Below are 16,066 nucleotides of genomic sequence, written 5' to 3'. Positions count from 1 at the left end.
ATTTGTTGGTGAGAGCAGAAAATGTGGAAGCAGCTTTAGGTGGGCATCATGTCAGTTATGGTGTTGCTGTACAGGACACTTCTGTGTGACTCAGCAGGAACGGGACGTTAGTGGAGCTGTCGTTATGGTAGGAGTTCATTGCTTCGGACCCTCAGCACGAGCGATGTTCTCTCTGTGTGTGTGTGTGTGTGTGTGTGTGTGTGTGTGTTTGCATGTTGTTTAAGAGTCTTCAACATGTTGAGTGTGGAATCGTTCAGATTTTCTGTAGAAGCTTGTATTACTCTCATTTTTTATTTAAAAAAAGTGTTTATATTTCAGAGTCACTCAGGATGGTCCAAAAGCCAGGGTTGGGCCAGGGTGAAGCCAGGAGCCAAGAGCTTCTTCGGGATCTCCCAACTGGGTGGGAGAGCCCCAAACTTGGGCTATCCTCTGCTGCCGTCCCAAGGCCATTAGCAGGGAGCTGGATCAGAAGTGGAGCAGTGTGGGATTCAAACCTGTGTCCCTATGGGATCCTGGCTTCACATGTGACAGTTTTACCAGATATATCGTAACACCAGCTCCGTATTGTTGTATTTTCAAAGCTTCTAACAGGGCTTCAGAAAGACATGTATTATTTTTCTTTTGGAAAGTACAGGTTTTTTTTTTTCTGTTGGTTTGTTGAGTTGTGAAGGAAAGAAGTAGATGTTTTGCATGAAAGTCTAGTAGTGTGTTCTATCCTGTTATAAGATCCAGCTAGCCTGTGGTAGTACTTGCAGAGCCCCGATTCAGTCACGGTTTGCTTAGTTGACTTGACATTTTGACACTAGAGTGGGCTGTGTTACTTGATTGGAATGATTCTACTTGATAGTGTTTTTATCGGAAAGAAAGTTGGTTGTGTTGGGCCTGGCGCAGTGGCCTAGCAGCTAAAGTCCTCGCCTTGAACGCCCCGGGATCCCATATGGGCACCGGTTCTATTCCCGGCAGCTCCACTTCCCATCCAGCTCCCTGCTTGTGGCCTGGGAAAGCAGTGGAGGACGGCCCAATGCTTTGGGACCCTGCACCCGCATGGGAGACCCGGAAGAGGTTCCTGGTTCCCAGCTTTGGATCGGCGCAGCACCGGCCGTTGCGGCTCAGTTGGGGAGTGAATCATCGGATGGAAGATCTTCCTCTCTGTCTCTCCTCCTCTCTGCATATCTGACTTTGAAATAAAATAAGATAGAATAGAATAGAATAGAATAGAATAGAATAGAATAGAATAAAATAAAATGAAAGTTGCTTGTGTCCTCCTTGGATTTTGACAGACATCACTAGTTGTTCAGTGATGCCACTGAAGAAGGTACCCTAGCACCTCCTTTGACGGTCCTGGGGAATAGTGCCCAAGGTGTCATCTGTAAAAAATGAGAGTGATGGATAGAATGGCTGGGAGCTTGGAGCGAATCTGGCCCTGCTCATTCAGTGCAGAGGTTACAACTTGCATTTTCCCTGTGTGCCATTGCTGGTTGTGGCTTTAGTATTAGTGTAACTGGACTTTGGATGTAATTGTGGCTGTTAGAATAGTCAGATGTCGGCTCGTGTGGTTGCATGCTGAGGCCTGTGGAACACTGAGTGCGTTGCTCCTCACTGTGTCTGTTGTCTCCTCTCATTAGCTGCTAAGGGCACTCAACTCCACAGTGTTGGTTTGAAAAATGAAGGATGCTGTGAAACCAGGAGCCAGAGTTTGTGAGGAACGGAACTTAGGACAAAGAGAAGCAATGACATAGCCAAGGTCAGGGAAACATCCCGGGAGCCAGGCCATGCCTGGAGGACTCCTGATTGGGATACGGGATTGTGCGTGTGGCTGGGAGGCACACAGACAGGGTCTGGTGAAAATCTCCCTCGCTGTTTCATCTCAAGTATTTTTTCATGTGTAGAAAATTGCAGTTCTTGTTGCATCAACTTCCATGTCTTGTCTGCAGATGCCTGGATTATAGGTTCATACACATTCTTCATTTTGAGGAGTGGAGGGTGTGTGCGGAGTGGTCTGTCACCACTACTGTGAGTCCTCTCATCAGAAAAACTGACCAGGCCTCCAGTCAAGGAGCTAGAGGTGTATTTGCTTTAGAGAGGACAAGTTGCAGATAAAAGCACAGGGGCAGGAGGATGAAGGTACCATCCCCCTGGATAGAGCAGAATTTGGTGTTTTCTTTGTATCCCAAGAAGCTTTGAAGACCAAAATTGTACCAAAGTGCTTTCAGAATTTTGTGTTAAGATTTTGTCATCTGTCTCGTTTGCTTGATGCTGTTTGCATCTTGCCTTAATGTGAGATGAATAGGAAGAACTAGGCTTAAGTAAACCTGATGGCTTTCTCTTTAAAGAAGAGTGCTCCTTGCAGATAGAACCTTGGTTAGAGTCTCAGTGTTTTAGGTGTAACCTTAGGAACAATCATGTACATCTCTATAAAGTGGGGATAAAAACCTTTTTTACTAGCTATGATTTTGAAGGTTATTGAACAGTGTGGTTTTATCTGTGTAGGTGGTGGTGCTTGTTTTGAGATAGGCTTCTTTGTGCTAAGAAATGGACAGAGAGCACATCAAATACACAAAATGGAGGTTGTTTTCCTTTTTTTTTTCAGGTTTGGGTGACTGGCACTGGTATTGGATGATAAGCAGACATGTGGATGCTTCAGGGCTGGCCTGTGGCTTAGTGCATTAAGCTTCTGCCTGCACATGTGATGTTGGTTCAAGTAATGGATGCCCCACTTCTGATCCAGCTCTTGGCTGATGCTGTCCTCTGGGAAGGCAGTGGAGGATGATCCTAGCCCTTAAGTTCCTGCCTCCTGCATGGCAGACCTGGGAGAGGCTCCCGGCTTCAGTCTGCTGCAGCCCTGGCTGTTGGTGGCTTCTTTGGGAGTGAACCAGGAGGTAGAAGATGCCTCTCTCTGTCTCTGTAATTCTGCATTTCAAATAAATAAAAAAATAAATCTTGAGAAAAACCCACATGGAGGAATCTCTGTAGGTTCTGTTTAGAGAGGTCTGTGGAGATTAGTGGGAGAACAGCCGCAGTGAACTGCGGAGATCAGCATTGGTAAGGAAGGGGCACAGTTGGGAGAACTTGCAACAAAGGAACTTGACCTGGAGTGGGGCCTCACTGAGGCTCTTCTGAAAAAGTGATGTTTGACCTTAGAGAGAGGAGAGCAGGCTTTCAAGTGTGCATGCAGAGGTGGGGTGAGAGGCAGTGGGGAGAAGCAGGAAGGGTGAGGGGGGTGTGTGTGTGTGGGGGAGCATTGAGCAGTGGGGAGGGTGAGGGGTGTGGGGAGCATTGAGCAGTGGGGAGGGTGTGGGGAGGTATGGGGGCAGTGGGGAGGGTGAGGGGTGTGGAGGGCATTGAGCAGTGGGGAGGGTGTGGGGAGGTGTGGGGGCAGTGGGCAACAGGGAGGGTGAGGGGTGTGGGGGGCATTGAGCAGTGGGGAGGGTGTGGGGAGGTGTGGGGGCAGTGGGCAACAGGGAGGGTGAGGGGTGTGGGGGGCATTGAGCAGTGGGGAGGATGTGGGGAGGTGTGGGGGCAGTGGGCAACAGGGAGGGTGAGGGGTGTGGAGGGCATTGAGCAGTGGGGAGGGTGTGGGGAGGTGTGGGGGCAGTGGGCAACAGGGAGGGTGAGGGGTGTGGGGGGCATTGAGCAGTGGGGAGGGTGTGGGGAGGTGTGGGGGGCAGTGGGCAACAGGGAGGGTAAGGGGTGTGGGGGGCATTGAACAGTGGGGAGGGTGTGGGGAGGTGTGGGGGGCAGTGGGCAACAGGGAGGGTGAGGGGTGTGGGGGGCAGTGGGCAACGGGGAGGGTGAGGGGTGTGTGGAGGGCATTGAGCAGTGGGGAGGGTGTGGGGAGGTGTGGGGGGCAGTGGGCAACAGGGAGGGTGAGGGGTGTGTGGGGCAGTGGGCAACAGGGAGGGTGAGGGGTGTGTGTGGGGCATTGAGCAGTGGGGAGGGTGTGGGGAGGTGTGGGGGCAGTGGGCAACAGGGAGGGTGTGGGGAGGTGTGGGGGCAGTGGGCAACAGGGAGGGTGTGGGGTGTCTGTGAACCAGTGGGCAGAAGCAGGGCAGGCCTCCGAGAACCTTGATGCCTGGGTAAATGTAAGGCCTGCTGTGGCTGGTGTGTGTACACGTCAGGAATATTACCCAAGGATTGTGGTCCTAGGAAGGCTAGGCAGGCCGGAATTCAGAATAGAGCAGTGGGTTGTGCCTCTTGCTTGTTTTCAGCTCCACGTCAAGCTGCCCATTTGAAATGGCCTATATGGAGAACCCTGCCCCAGGCGCCCCCATGGGTCGGTGGTGCCCGGGCGGTACGGGCAAGGGCAGGAGAGGCTTTTGTAGCAGGGCTCTTGATCAGGAACACTCTCAGAGCCATTGGGTCACGAAGCAGTTTTTCACATGCAAGTCCAGATGTCTTGGCTGAGGACTGGTGTCTCGTGGCTTTGTCATGGAGCTGGATTGGCACCCCACCCCAGCTTTACTGCGCACGGTCCTGGGCACCTATGGGCGCAGATGGAGTACACGTCACCAGTTCTGGCTCTCGCTAGATGTGCTGTGTTAGTAGATTAAAACGTTAGCATCTCCTGTAGACTATCATGGCATTTCTTAGAAAAGTGATGAGTAGAATGATTTTAAATAGCAAATGGGCATGGCACTTTGCCTTCTGCTGTGCCTGCTCTTCTCCCTGGTCATCCCCGTCAAGGTCTCTACCTGTGGGGCAACTTCAGAACTTCATGGGACCTTGGAAGCTCTAATGATCAGTCACAAAGATGTCTGAGAGTACCCTGAAGCTTATGTAGAAATTGAAAGCTTGTAGTCAAGAAGCTAAGGTGAGGGTTTGGATTTTGACCTTGCAAATTGAGTGTGATGCTTTTTGAATTCATATTCTGTAGGGATGTGTTTTCAAAGGTTTTCTATAGAAGCAAGAGCACAGACGTCTTGGCTTTTACCTCTAGTGGAATACATGACATAAATGTACTGTAAGTACATTTTAATAAAATCTTAATACATTTTTACCTGCCTTCATCAAGGGGTGGGAAAGAAACTAATTTGAAACAAAGAGTTTATGATTCTATTAAGCTGCACAAAAAGAGTTGGATTAATGCAGGGATTAGACTGTGCTAACCCGTGGGTTTCGTGTTCGCTTAAAGCCACGTGGCTTTAAATATTTATTCTGAGCATTTGTTTTGCTCATTTGTTTCAGTTAAAATGAATTTAAGCTGTGCCTTGTCTAGCAGATGGATATTTATTTTCCTGAAAAGGAACTAAGGAGTTGTGAGCAGATTAAACTCTAAGGAAAATTGGGGTCAGGAATGTTGTTTGTCACCAAACAATGCCGCTTTCTTCCGTGCATCTTTGAAACAATTGTCGGGCTTGTCGGTGATTGTTGGTTTCATCTGCATTTGTTAGAGGTGGTTGGCATTAATATTCTGGCAGAAGCGGGCAGCCCCGGGATGTGTGACGTGCTCATCACTCACGAGGATGCCCTGCCTCTTTCATATCTTGCTTGCAGATGCATTTTCTAGCTGACCACGCTATTAAGAGCCGCCATCAATCACGCAGCCTCGCAGTTCCGCTGTCGGGAAGGAGGGTGGGTTGCGCGGAGCCGAGCCCAGGCTTGGCCAGCCCAGGCGGGGCGAAAGCACGGCCGGCATTGTGTGTGCGCGCGCCCGCAGTGGCGGCGTCGGTGCGCGCGCGGAGCGGGCTGGGCTCCAGCCCGGGTTTTGCTGGCCACCGTCGCAGGGACGCTGCTCTTTCTCTCTGGGCGTCTGGGTCACAGGCATGTGGCAGTGCTGGCCAGGCGGCCTGGGCTGAGGAGCGTGAGCTGAACCGAGCAAGGCGCCCTGGCAGAAGGCGAGGGCGCCTTGGCAGTCGTGTCCCCCAGTGCCGGTGGGACCTTCTCGGTCGCCGCATGCTGGAGCCGCTGTGCAGTGGGGACCTTTGATACGCCCGTCCGGTGGCTGCCGACGCTCCTTTTGTGTAGCAAGTGCACTTTACTGCTCCCACCCTGCCCTGCCCCGCCCGTGGCGGGAGTCTGCCGGGCCTGAGCTGCAGGAAGGCCGCAGGCGAGCGGACGAGCGTGGGCGCGGAGGCTCCGGAAGGTGGGTGTTGAGCAATGTCCAGCTGACCCTGGAAAGATGAAAGGAGCTGGCTTTCTAGGAACAGGGAGCCGGGGTTCACCGTGTCCCCTTGGTTTCTCTTGGGCTTGCTAGTTTCCTAATTGCCCCAAAGTCTTGAAATCCTAGTTAAATACACTGGATAGGAAGCATTTTGGGGGGTGGAGGAAACACTATTTTTAAACATGTATGGATTCCTTCCTCTCCCCCCACCCTCCGTACTGAAAGTGTTTTGAAAATGAGTGGTATATGCTGCAGAAGTCTGCTGGAGTGGTGTTGCTTACTGTGGAGTAAGTTTCAGTTTAAAATGAAATGAATTTGTCGAACTAGTTTATAACATAGTAAAGCCACAAAATGGGATTTGTTTCTTGGAGCAGAGCCTGCTGGTTTGCCAGGGTAGCCTAGATGCAGGAGTAATGAAGCTGTGGAATGTGCTTGATGTGAGGTGGTGGCCCCTCCCCCGCCCCCGCGGGAGACCTGCCTGGGCGCCCTCCCTGTGCTGAGAAAGCAGCGCTTTAGCAGGGCGCTTTCCAGAGCCCTGGGGCTGAGTGGCCAGCGCTGTGCCTGGGAAGCTGCCTGTGGGTACTGGGTCCTGAGCACAGCTGACAGTTGGCCAGCTCCTCCAGCTTCTGGGCCAACATTACTGAGGGTCCCCCCCCCTCTTTCTTTCTGGGACCTCCAAATTTAAAGTAGTTTGACTTGAAACCTTTCAGAGGGGAACAGTGTCCCTGGTGGGCAGGTGCCTAACCCTGCCTCTGGAGGTGAGTGTTAGGTCCACCCTGAGATGCTTTTGCCCCTCCATGTTTTTTGCAAAATAGCAGAAGGCAGTATTGTATCTGCCTAACTCCATCTCCACAGTTGTGCAGTTAGTGCTGGGAGCTCTAATGTGTTTTTTTCTAACTTGGTTATTTAGCCCTGTTTAAACTAGCGTATGACTGTCTTCGGGACCAGTGAAAGGTGATTTTTCAGTCCCGAGCTCTTGAGTGTTTTGGCTGTGACCACGCAGGCGCTGGGGCTTGGCCAGCTGCACTTGGAATGTGGCCGAAATCGCCCCCTTTCCCTTCCTGTGGCTGTTAAAGCGAAGCGTCATTGGAACGTGTTCAATAGCATATTAAGACGCAGCCTGTATTCATTCACTCTAAGAATATTTCCAGAAAAAGGTCGCTTAAATTTTTGTATTGTTTCGTGGCTTTTGATTTATGAATTGAGGCAACAGCTGATGTCATGTAGCTGTACCACTTCCTGTGTGTGTGTGTGTGTGTGTTTATATGGCTGCTAGGCTGCTGTGCAGGGTTGAGGTGGTTTCTGAACTGTTCGAGTGCGCGTGCACATCCAGGTACCATCAGTTGTGTGCCGTCTGTTTTTACATTGTAGGTTAGGGGAGGCAGGCCTGTGATGGAGAGCCCTAGCATTTGTCAGGAATGCTCACTGAATTGCCTGTGTATTATGCAACCCTGCTCTTCATTTTAATTAGTGCAACTGTGTACAGATGTTAGGTCAGAACGCCGTGGCTGCTTCTGGACGTTTGGTGGCTGTGGCCGGCTGTTTCTTAATCCCTCTCCCATGGCCGACGGACATTTGCTCATGTTATAGTTTACTTGTGAGAAATTTATTTTTTGGTTTTGAGGGAATTTGTGAATCATTTAACTTCTTCGTAGCTCTTAGCATTTCCCGTGGTTTTCCAGGTCACAGGGTTTGCTTGCCGTTGTGTTGTCTGGGAAGCCAGTGGAATTACCCATTTAGGACAGTTTTGGAAACCAGGACTTTGGGAAGTGAACAGTTCTTTGTGTGTTCGTGTATGGTTAGTTTGTAGAACTCAAACAGGAATAGATGTTATCATCTGTGGAGAAAATGTGACCCAAATGTTCCTTTTTGAATGTGTGTGGAAGGAGTGAGGAGCCTGCAGTGGCTCCCGCAGGCCGGCAGCTGTCTCTCTGCTGGCTAGAAGGCCTTAGACCAGACATTTTTCTTGCGAGGGACATGGCCAACTGTGAAATTTCAAAATGTGTTACTGGCCCGAAGTTCTTAGGAAGTATTTAAGGTAGAGGAGAGCTGCAGCCTTGCAGGATATGAGTGGCACCTTTTCTTGGTGATGGGAGGTCTTTCCTGTCTGCCCTGCTCCTGGGAAGAAGCTGTGGGCTGTCAGGCCACTAAGATTCTGCACAGCAATTTTAAGAAAGTATTAAACATTGTAGAAATACAACTGGCAGGACCTGGCGGCGTGGCCTAGCGGCTAAAGTCCTTGCCTTGAACGCCCTGGGATCCCATATGGGCGCCGGTTCTAATCCCGGCAGCTCCACTTCCCATCCAGCTCCCTGCTTGTGGCCTAGGAAAGCAGTGGAGGACGGCCCAATGCTTTGGGACCCTGCACCTGTGTGGGAGACTTGGAAGAGGTTCCTGGTTCCCAGCTTCGGATCGGCGCAGCACCGGCCGTTGCGGCTCAGTTGGGGAGTGAATCATCGGATGGAAGATCTTCCTCTCTGTCTCTCCTCCTCTCTGTATATCCGGCTTTCCAATAAAAATGAATAAATCTTAAAAAAAAAAAAAAAGAAGTACAACTGGCTGAAGTCTGCAGATGAAGTGAATGTGTTGCCTTTTCAGGGTCCTGTTCACTGATGGAGGGCTGGGATTGGTGGGGGGGCATTGGTGGGGGGCATGGACTGTTCACTGATGGAGGGCTGGGATTGATGGGGGGGGCATTGGTGGGGGACATGGACTGTTCACTGATGGAGGGTGGGGGCACAGACAGGTTGGAGGGGTGGAGAGAGAGGTTAGATTAGGATGAGATGCTTTTAAAAAAAATTCATCAGAGAAATTTATCCTTCTTAACAATTTGGAATGAGCAAATAGAGTATAACATTTTCTAGAAATTGCAAAAATTTTAGTGTACGTTTTCCAGGTAATATTTCTCCTAATTAAAATAAAACATTTAGATTGGCAGCAGAGACTGCTGAGTCCAAGAAAGCATAGAGGGACATGAAGAAATGAAAAGTCCAATCCAAACAAGATGTTTCAGAAGTCATTTGTAAATCTTTTGTTGTTGAGATGGTATTTGCTAATTAACCCATCATGCAGTTTGACACACTTATATATTTACATTGAAAAACATCGGAACACTAATGTTGACAGTTGGTAGAAAAATCACTGAAGTCTTGCTCAGTGTTGTGAGAGGTTTTGAGAGGGTTTTCATGCATTGGTTTACTCTCCACATGGCCGCAGCTGCCAAAACTGAGCTGACTTGAAACCAGGAGCTGCTTCAGTCTCGCCACGTGGGTGTAGGGCCCAAGGACTCTGCTGCTTTCCCAGGGGGGTGATCAGGAAACTGGATGGAAGTAGAGGAGCCTGGACTAGAACTGGTGCCTATGTGTGGGATACTGGCGTGGGCAGTCGGAAGATTAACCAGCCACTGATTTTAGAAAAAGATTTATGTCTTAAAAGCAGAGTTTACAGAGAGGTGGGCGGGGGAGATTGAAAGAGAGAGGGAGAGAGATCTTGCACCACCAGTTCATTCCCTAAATGACTGCAAAGGCTGAAACTGGGCTAGTCCATAAAGCCAGAAAGCAGCAGCCTCTTCTGGGTCTCCCGCAGGGTTACAGGGGCTCAAACAGTTAAGCTGTCCTCTCCTGCTTTCCCAGGCCACTGGTAGGGAGCTGGATTGGAAGTGGAGCAGCTGGGACTAGAACTGACGCCCAAATGAGAGGCTAGCATATGAAGGTGGAGGGTTAGCCTGTTGAACCTTGGCACTGGCCCCTACGTGTTTTTTTATTTTATTTTTAAGATTTATTTATTTTTATTACAAAGTTAGATATACAGAGAGGAGGAGAGACAGAGAGGAAGATCTTCTGTCCAATGATTCACTCCACAGTGGCCTCAATGGCTGGTGCTGTGCTGAGTCTAAGCCGGGAACCAGGAACCTCTTCCGGGTTTCCCACGCGAGTGCAGGGTCCCAAAGCTTTGGGCCGTGCTTGACTGCTTTCCCAGGCCACAAGCAGGGAGCTGGATGGGAAGTGGGGCTGCCAGGATTTGAACCGGTGCCCATATGGGATCCCGGGGCTTTCAAGGGGAGGACTTTAGCTGCTAGGCCACGGCCTAGGTGTTTTGAAAGTAGAACAAAATAGAGTTGGCTGTGTTGTAGCTGGTACAGTGTCACATGTGAAGCTAGGATCCCACAGGGACACAGTTTGAGTCCTGTACTGCTGCGCTTCTGATCCAGCTCCCTGCCAATGGCCTTGGAGAAGCAGTAGATGATGCCCCAAGGTTTTGGGCCTCTCCTACCCAGCTTGGAGACTCTGAAGAAGCTCTTGGCTCCTGGCTTCACCCTAGCCCAGCTGTGACCTTTAGTGGCCATCTGGGGAGTAACTTTAACTTTTTTTTAAAAGATATATTTATTTTATTGGGAAGGCAGATGTACAGAGAGGAGAAGAGACAGAGAGGAAGATCTTCTGTCCAATGATTCACTCCCCAAGTGGCTGTAACAGCCGGTGCTGTGTTGATCTGCAGCCAGGAGCCAGGAACTTCTTTCTGGGTCTCCCACGCAGGTGCAGGGTCCCAAGGCTTTGGGCCGTCCTCGACTGCTTTCCCAGGCCACAGGCAGGGAGCTGGATGGGAAGTGGAGCTGCCGGGATTAGAACTGGCGCAGTCAAGGCGAGGACCTTAACCATTACGCTATCGCGCCGGGTCCAACTTTAACTTTTAAATAAAATAAATAGTTTTTTAAAACAGTAAAAAGAACCCCAATTGTGCTAGGTATTGTTTTAGTTGCTGGAGGTAAAGTGACAGATTCCCTATTTTCGTAGTAGTTATTCCGGTCAAAGATGACAAAACAAAACAGGCAGGTGACTTTTGAAGCTTCCACAGGCGAGGCCTGTCCATCCCTTGGAGCAGAGTTTCCCTGGTCTGTGGTAAGCGTGGGTTTCTTGCGCACCAATGGGATTTAGTGGGCATTGTTAGCAAGTTTTGGCTCATAGGTAGAATATAGAAGCTTAAAGAGAGTTTTCTGAGAGAAGGAGAAAACGTGCAAAAGAAAGACGGCGACTCGCCGACTCGTGCACCCAGTGTAAGGGAGATGGAGAGGGGCCTTCGACTCGGGCCATCGGTAAAGGAGATGGTGTGTGGGCGGACGCTGTCAGCATGCAAAGATCAGGCTGTGTAAAGCTGTGCGTGGTGCGTGGGACCTAGGTGCCAGGCTGTGTGCAGTGTGACTGCAGTGACTCTCACACACACATCGTCCTGTGGGAGGCAGAGGAACGAGGCTGGAACAAAAACATACCAGGTATTAGTGCTGATGTCTGGATGCAGGGCCGCTATGGTTTCTATGATTCCCCAAACACTACTGTGTTGGTTTGAATAACTGGATTATTAGAGGATCAACTCACTCTGAGAGAAAAGCAGAGAAACTGAGGCCTAGGGCCTTGGGAGCAGATTGTGGTGTCATAGCCAGCGAGCAGCGAGTCCAGGCTTCCTAGCCAAATCTCACTTGGAGACTTGACCTTCTGTTACACTGCAAGAATACTTTTTTCAAAAAAAGGCTTTGTTTTATTAAAATCTAGAGAGTGCATGGATAAATAGGTTGATCTTCCTTCCATTGGTTTCCTTCCCAAGTGATGCAGTGGCCTCCGCTGGGCCAGCCCAGAGCCCAGAGCCTGAAGCTGCATCTGTGGCCCCCATGGAACTGCGGGGGGGTGGAGGGCAAGCAGCTGGGCTGTCTTGGGTGTTCCAAAGTGTATTCTAGTCTTCCCTGGGTTGCAGGTGGAGCAGCCAGGACAGGAGGAGGTACTTGCTCACGGATGCCTGCATTTCAGGATGCCACCATATGCCATGGTGTCTGCCCTTCAGGAGTGATTTTTTGGTGGGGAGGCTTTAAAAATTTTTTTGGACCCAGCACAATGGCTCTGGTTAAATCCTTGCCTTGTAAGTACTGGATCCCATATGGGTATTAGTTTGTGTCCTGGCTGTTCTACTTCCCATTCCGATCCCTGTTGGTGGCCCAAAGCCTTGGGACCCTGCACCCACATGGGAGACCTGGGAAAAAAGCTCCTGGCTTTGGATTGGCTCAACTCTAGTAGTTGCAGCCATTTGGGGGAATGAACCAGTGGATAGAAGATCTTTCTCTTTGTTTCTTCTCTCTGTAAATCTGATCTGCCTTCCAATGAAAATAAACATTAATATTGTTTACAACGCCATTCCTTAATTGGAATCTGTGATAATTTGGTGACTGCTGAACAACCTGGGAGGTTGAGGATGTGTGTTTGCAAAGGGCTAGGGAGTTCTGAGAAGTTTGGCCAGGAGTGAAGAAGTATGGGTTGTAGCCAAGAAGGGGGTAATTACGTTAACTGGTTACAGCATAGCCGTGGTATTCTAGAAATATTGTTTTAAGATGGTAAATATGACAGTTGCACTCAGGTTTTTGGTATAAAATGAGGTGGTGATGTAACCCATTTCAGAAATAAAAGCATTTTAAATTTAGGTATTAATTAGAAAATACTTGTAAAGATTTTAAAGAATGTGGTGGGAAGAGAGAGCTTTTCAAATCAAAGTCTTTATGCCATTAATCGTTCAAAGAGCACTCAATGCTAAAGATGGCCAGTTAGATCTGTTTCACAGGTCTGGTTCTCCACGAAGCAAATGAGCTTTTTTTAGTTTTTTTTTTTTTTTTAAATGGTTGGTTTATATGTAACTGTTGAGCTTCACAGCAGCAAAACAGAATGTGTACCCTGTGCATTTCAGTGATTGCTTAGGTCAGAAGGCCTCCCGATACTGTAGGCTGCTGCTGTGGGCCCAGCACACGCTCCCTGCTGCTGTGGGCCCAGCATGCACTCCCCACGTTGCCTACCAGCAGTTGAGAAGCAGTGGTTTGGAACAGGTGTTAGCTCAACTGTCTCTTGGTTTTGAGCCAGGTAGCAGTGGTGACTTTTCTGATTGGTCTTGTGGAGTTCTCAGTGGGGCCAGTGACGGCTTCCCACAGGCAGAAATGCCAACGCTTACGGAGCAGATGATAACAGGATTCTTTCTGTATGGTGGTGGGAAAATCAGGATGATTTATCATCTGAAAAATTTTGTTATTTTACTCATGAACCTTTTATCAATTTAAACATCTTAAAAATGTCAAAAGTGGGTAACAAAGCAAGGAGTTCAGAAAGTTTGTGGAAAATTTTAATTAAAAAATAAAAGGTTTTTGTGGAAAAAAATATTGAACTCCATCATGAAGGGCCTTTAGAAAGTTTATGGAGCATGGGTAGCGTAAAGAAGCCGTGGATTTTTACTTATTTTTTACACAAAAATGTATTTCAATTTTAGTTTTCCACAGACATTCTGAAATACCTTCTTTAATGATATAATTATTATATGGTGAACCTTCTGTAAATTTTTTCTATTGCCAAGCAACCAAAAGCAAGACAAAACTTTGATACTCCTCCCCAATCTGGATTATTTTTTCTGGTACAGATATTCTTTTCGAAGGAATTGAGTAATTTTTTAAAAAAATATTATTTATTTGAAAGGTAGAACTACAGAGAGAGAGAGAGAGATCTTGCATCTATTGCATTTCACTGAGAGCCACAGTGGCTGGAGTCAGCTGATTTGATGTGCTGTGCCCATATGGGATACCAGCACTGCAGACAGTGGCTTTACAAGCTGTGCCATATCCTGACTCCAAGGAATTAAAAAAGAAAGTGTTTATTTGTTTGAATGATGGAGTAATGAGGGTGGAGAGAGAAAAAGATGGAGAGAGTGAAGTTGCAGCTCTTCCAGTCGCTGCTTCTCTCCCCAAGTTCTCAGGGAAGCCAGGGGCTGGAACTCCGCCTGAGCCTCCCGTTTGGGTTAGTTTGCCACACATTTGGACCATCTGCTGTTGCTTTCCCACGTACGCAGAAGGGAGCTGGATTGGAAGCTGTACAGCTGGACCAGGTCTCTGGTGTGGGATGGCTGTTACAGGCTGGTCTTGGAATCAAGAACAGTAAGTCTTTTATTATTTTTGGTTAAACATTTTTCTGTTTATTTGATTAGTAGAATGAGTACTTTGCTTCAGTTAAATGTTTCAAACATTGCCCAGAAATGTCAGAAATGCCCATGGTAGGCAGAAGATGTGTGCGTCTATCAGTTGACCAAAATTATATTTTAAAAACAACACCAAAACACGTCTGTCTGCATCAGATGGTTTGAATAGCATGTATTTTTGAACATTGCTTACTTTTCTTTTGGTTTTCACTGTTTAGACCTTAGTGGTTTTGAGGGATATTTTAATAAATAGGAAAGTCACGTGAGGAGTTCCCGCGTGTGTGTGTGTGTACACAGTCTTGGGCCGTGTGCCCAGGAGGCAGTGTCTCCTGGGTCGGGGGCACTGCTCAGCGCGTGGACAGAGTAGGTGGCGTGCTCGCCGCCACTGTGTGCTGTGGATGAGAAAGCACACAGTGCTGGGATGCGCCGTGATTACAACAGTTCTGGTTGCTTTTTGAGTTTGGCTAACAGATTTGAGTTGATTACATAAACTTTATCATCCAGTAAGTAATAGTTTATTTATTTAATGTAACACAATCAGACGTTGAAACTGGGCGGAACTACAGAGTTGGTGTGTCCGCTCCTCATTCTGTTTTCCCTGGGGTTGGCGCCCTGTGTGAGTGTGGTATGCTGCTGTTGATGAGCCAATTTTGATGTGTTATTTATGACTAAAGCCTGCAGTTTCTAGCAAACATTACACTGTGTATTGTGCGTTTTTAAAAGATTTATTTATTTTTATTTGAAAGGCAGATTTACAGAGAGAGAAGGAAAGAGAAATCTTCCATCTGTTGACTCGCTACTCAAATGACCATAAGTGCTTGAACGGTGCTGGTCGAAAGCCAGGGCTAGGTCATTCTTCCAGGTCTTCCGTGTGGGGGTAGGGACTGACTCATGGACTTGGGCCATCGTTAACTACTGCTGTTCCAGGTACATTAGCAGGGAGCCGGACCGGAAGTGGAACAGCTGGTGCTGGAACTGGTTGCCCTATGGGATCCTGACACTGCAGGTGCAGGCTTACCCACCTAGTAATGCCATGACACTGGCCATTCTATTTTGTTTTTGTTTTTGAATTTTTGTTTATTTGAAAGGCTCCAAGACAAAAAGAGAGAGATTGATTTTTTTCCAGTGGCTGATTTGAACACCAGATCCCCACATCAGCCTGGACTGGACCTGAGACTGAAACCGGGAGATGAGAATGGGGTTAGCAGGGACCTAAGTCCATGAGTGTATGCATAAGAAGCTCCAACTCAGACTTAGACACTTGAATATGGGGTGTGTGGGCTTCCCAAGTGGCATCTTAGCTGCCTTGCTGAATGCCCGTCCTCGGCCTGTGGGTTTGGGCAGTGTTGGATGACATGCATCCATCGTTGCAGCCTCATTCAGAATGAGCTTCCTGCTCTCGGCGTAACCCATGTTCCACCTGCTCACCTCTGTTCTCCCCCAAGTAACTAACAGTCACTCATCTTTTGAGTCTCCTCTGGTTCTGCTTTTCTGAATGCCATGTGGTTGAGCTTACACGATGTCTGCCCTTTTCATAGTGACTTCTTTCACTTAATAATGTGTGTGTAGGTTCTTCCTCGTCTCTAAGAATATAATGCTATTTTTCATCACTGATCACATTGCATTGTATGGGTGTGCTATATTTAATGTATCCATTTGTCTATTGAAGGACATCTTGGTTGCTACCGAATTTTGGTGATTATGGAAAAAGCTGCTGTGTTTGTGTGCAGATTTTTCTTTGGAAATGTTTTTAACTTTCTGCATAAATAGCAAGTGTGTTTGTTGTTTTTTATGGTAGGAGTAAGTTTGGTTTTCCACGCAGCTGCCGTGCTGTCAGTCTGCCATGGTTCCAGGTCGTCTGTGTTCACACGGACAGTGAGTGGGCATCCCTGTGCTTGCACACGCGGGCTGACTTGGGTTAGGCGTTCCTGTCCCTGCACACGCGGGCTGACTTGGATTGGGCGTTCCTGTGCC

General features: G+C 48.4%; 1 protein-coding gene across 5 annotated transcripts in view; it reads left to right on the top strand.

Moving 5' to 3' along the window:
• RERE (arginine-glutamic acid dipeptide repeats) overlaps positions 1-16,066 on the top strand; it is a 375,029-nt gene that overhangs the window by 72,925 nt on the left and 286,038 nt on the right. The window contains exon 1 of one of the 5 annotated variants that reach the window (XM_058674747.1): positions 5,913-6,082. The exons of the other annotated variants lie outside the window; for them this stretch is intronic. The gene's annotated coding sequence lies outside the window, so the exon portion shown is untranslated. Of the gene's footprint in view, positions 1-5,912; positions 6,083-16,066 lie in introns of those variants that run through there. 5 annotated transcript variants of the gene reach the window in all.

This window comes from Ochotona princeps, chromosome 2 (assembly GCF_030435755.1).
Source record: "Ochotona princeps isolate mOchPri1 chromosome 2, mOchPri1.hap1, whole genome shotgun sequence".
NCBI lineage: Eukaryota > Metazoa > Chordata > Mammalia > Lagomorpha > Ochotonidae > Ochotona > Ochotona princeps.
This window is presented reverse-complemented; position numbering and strand designations above follow the sequence as displayed.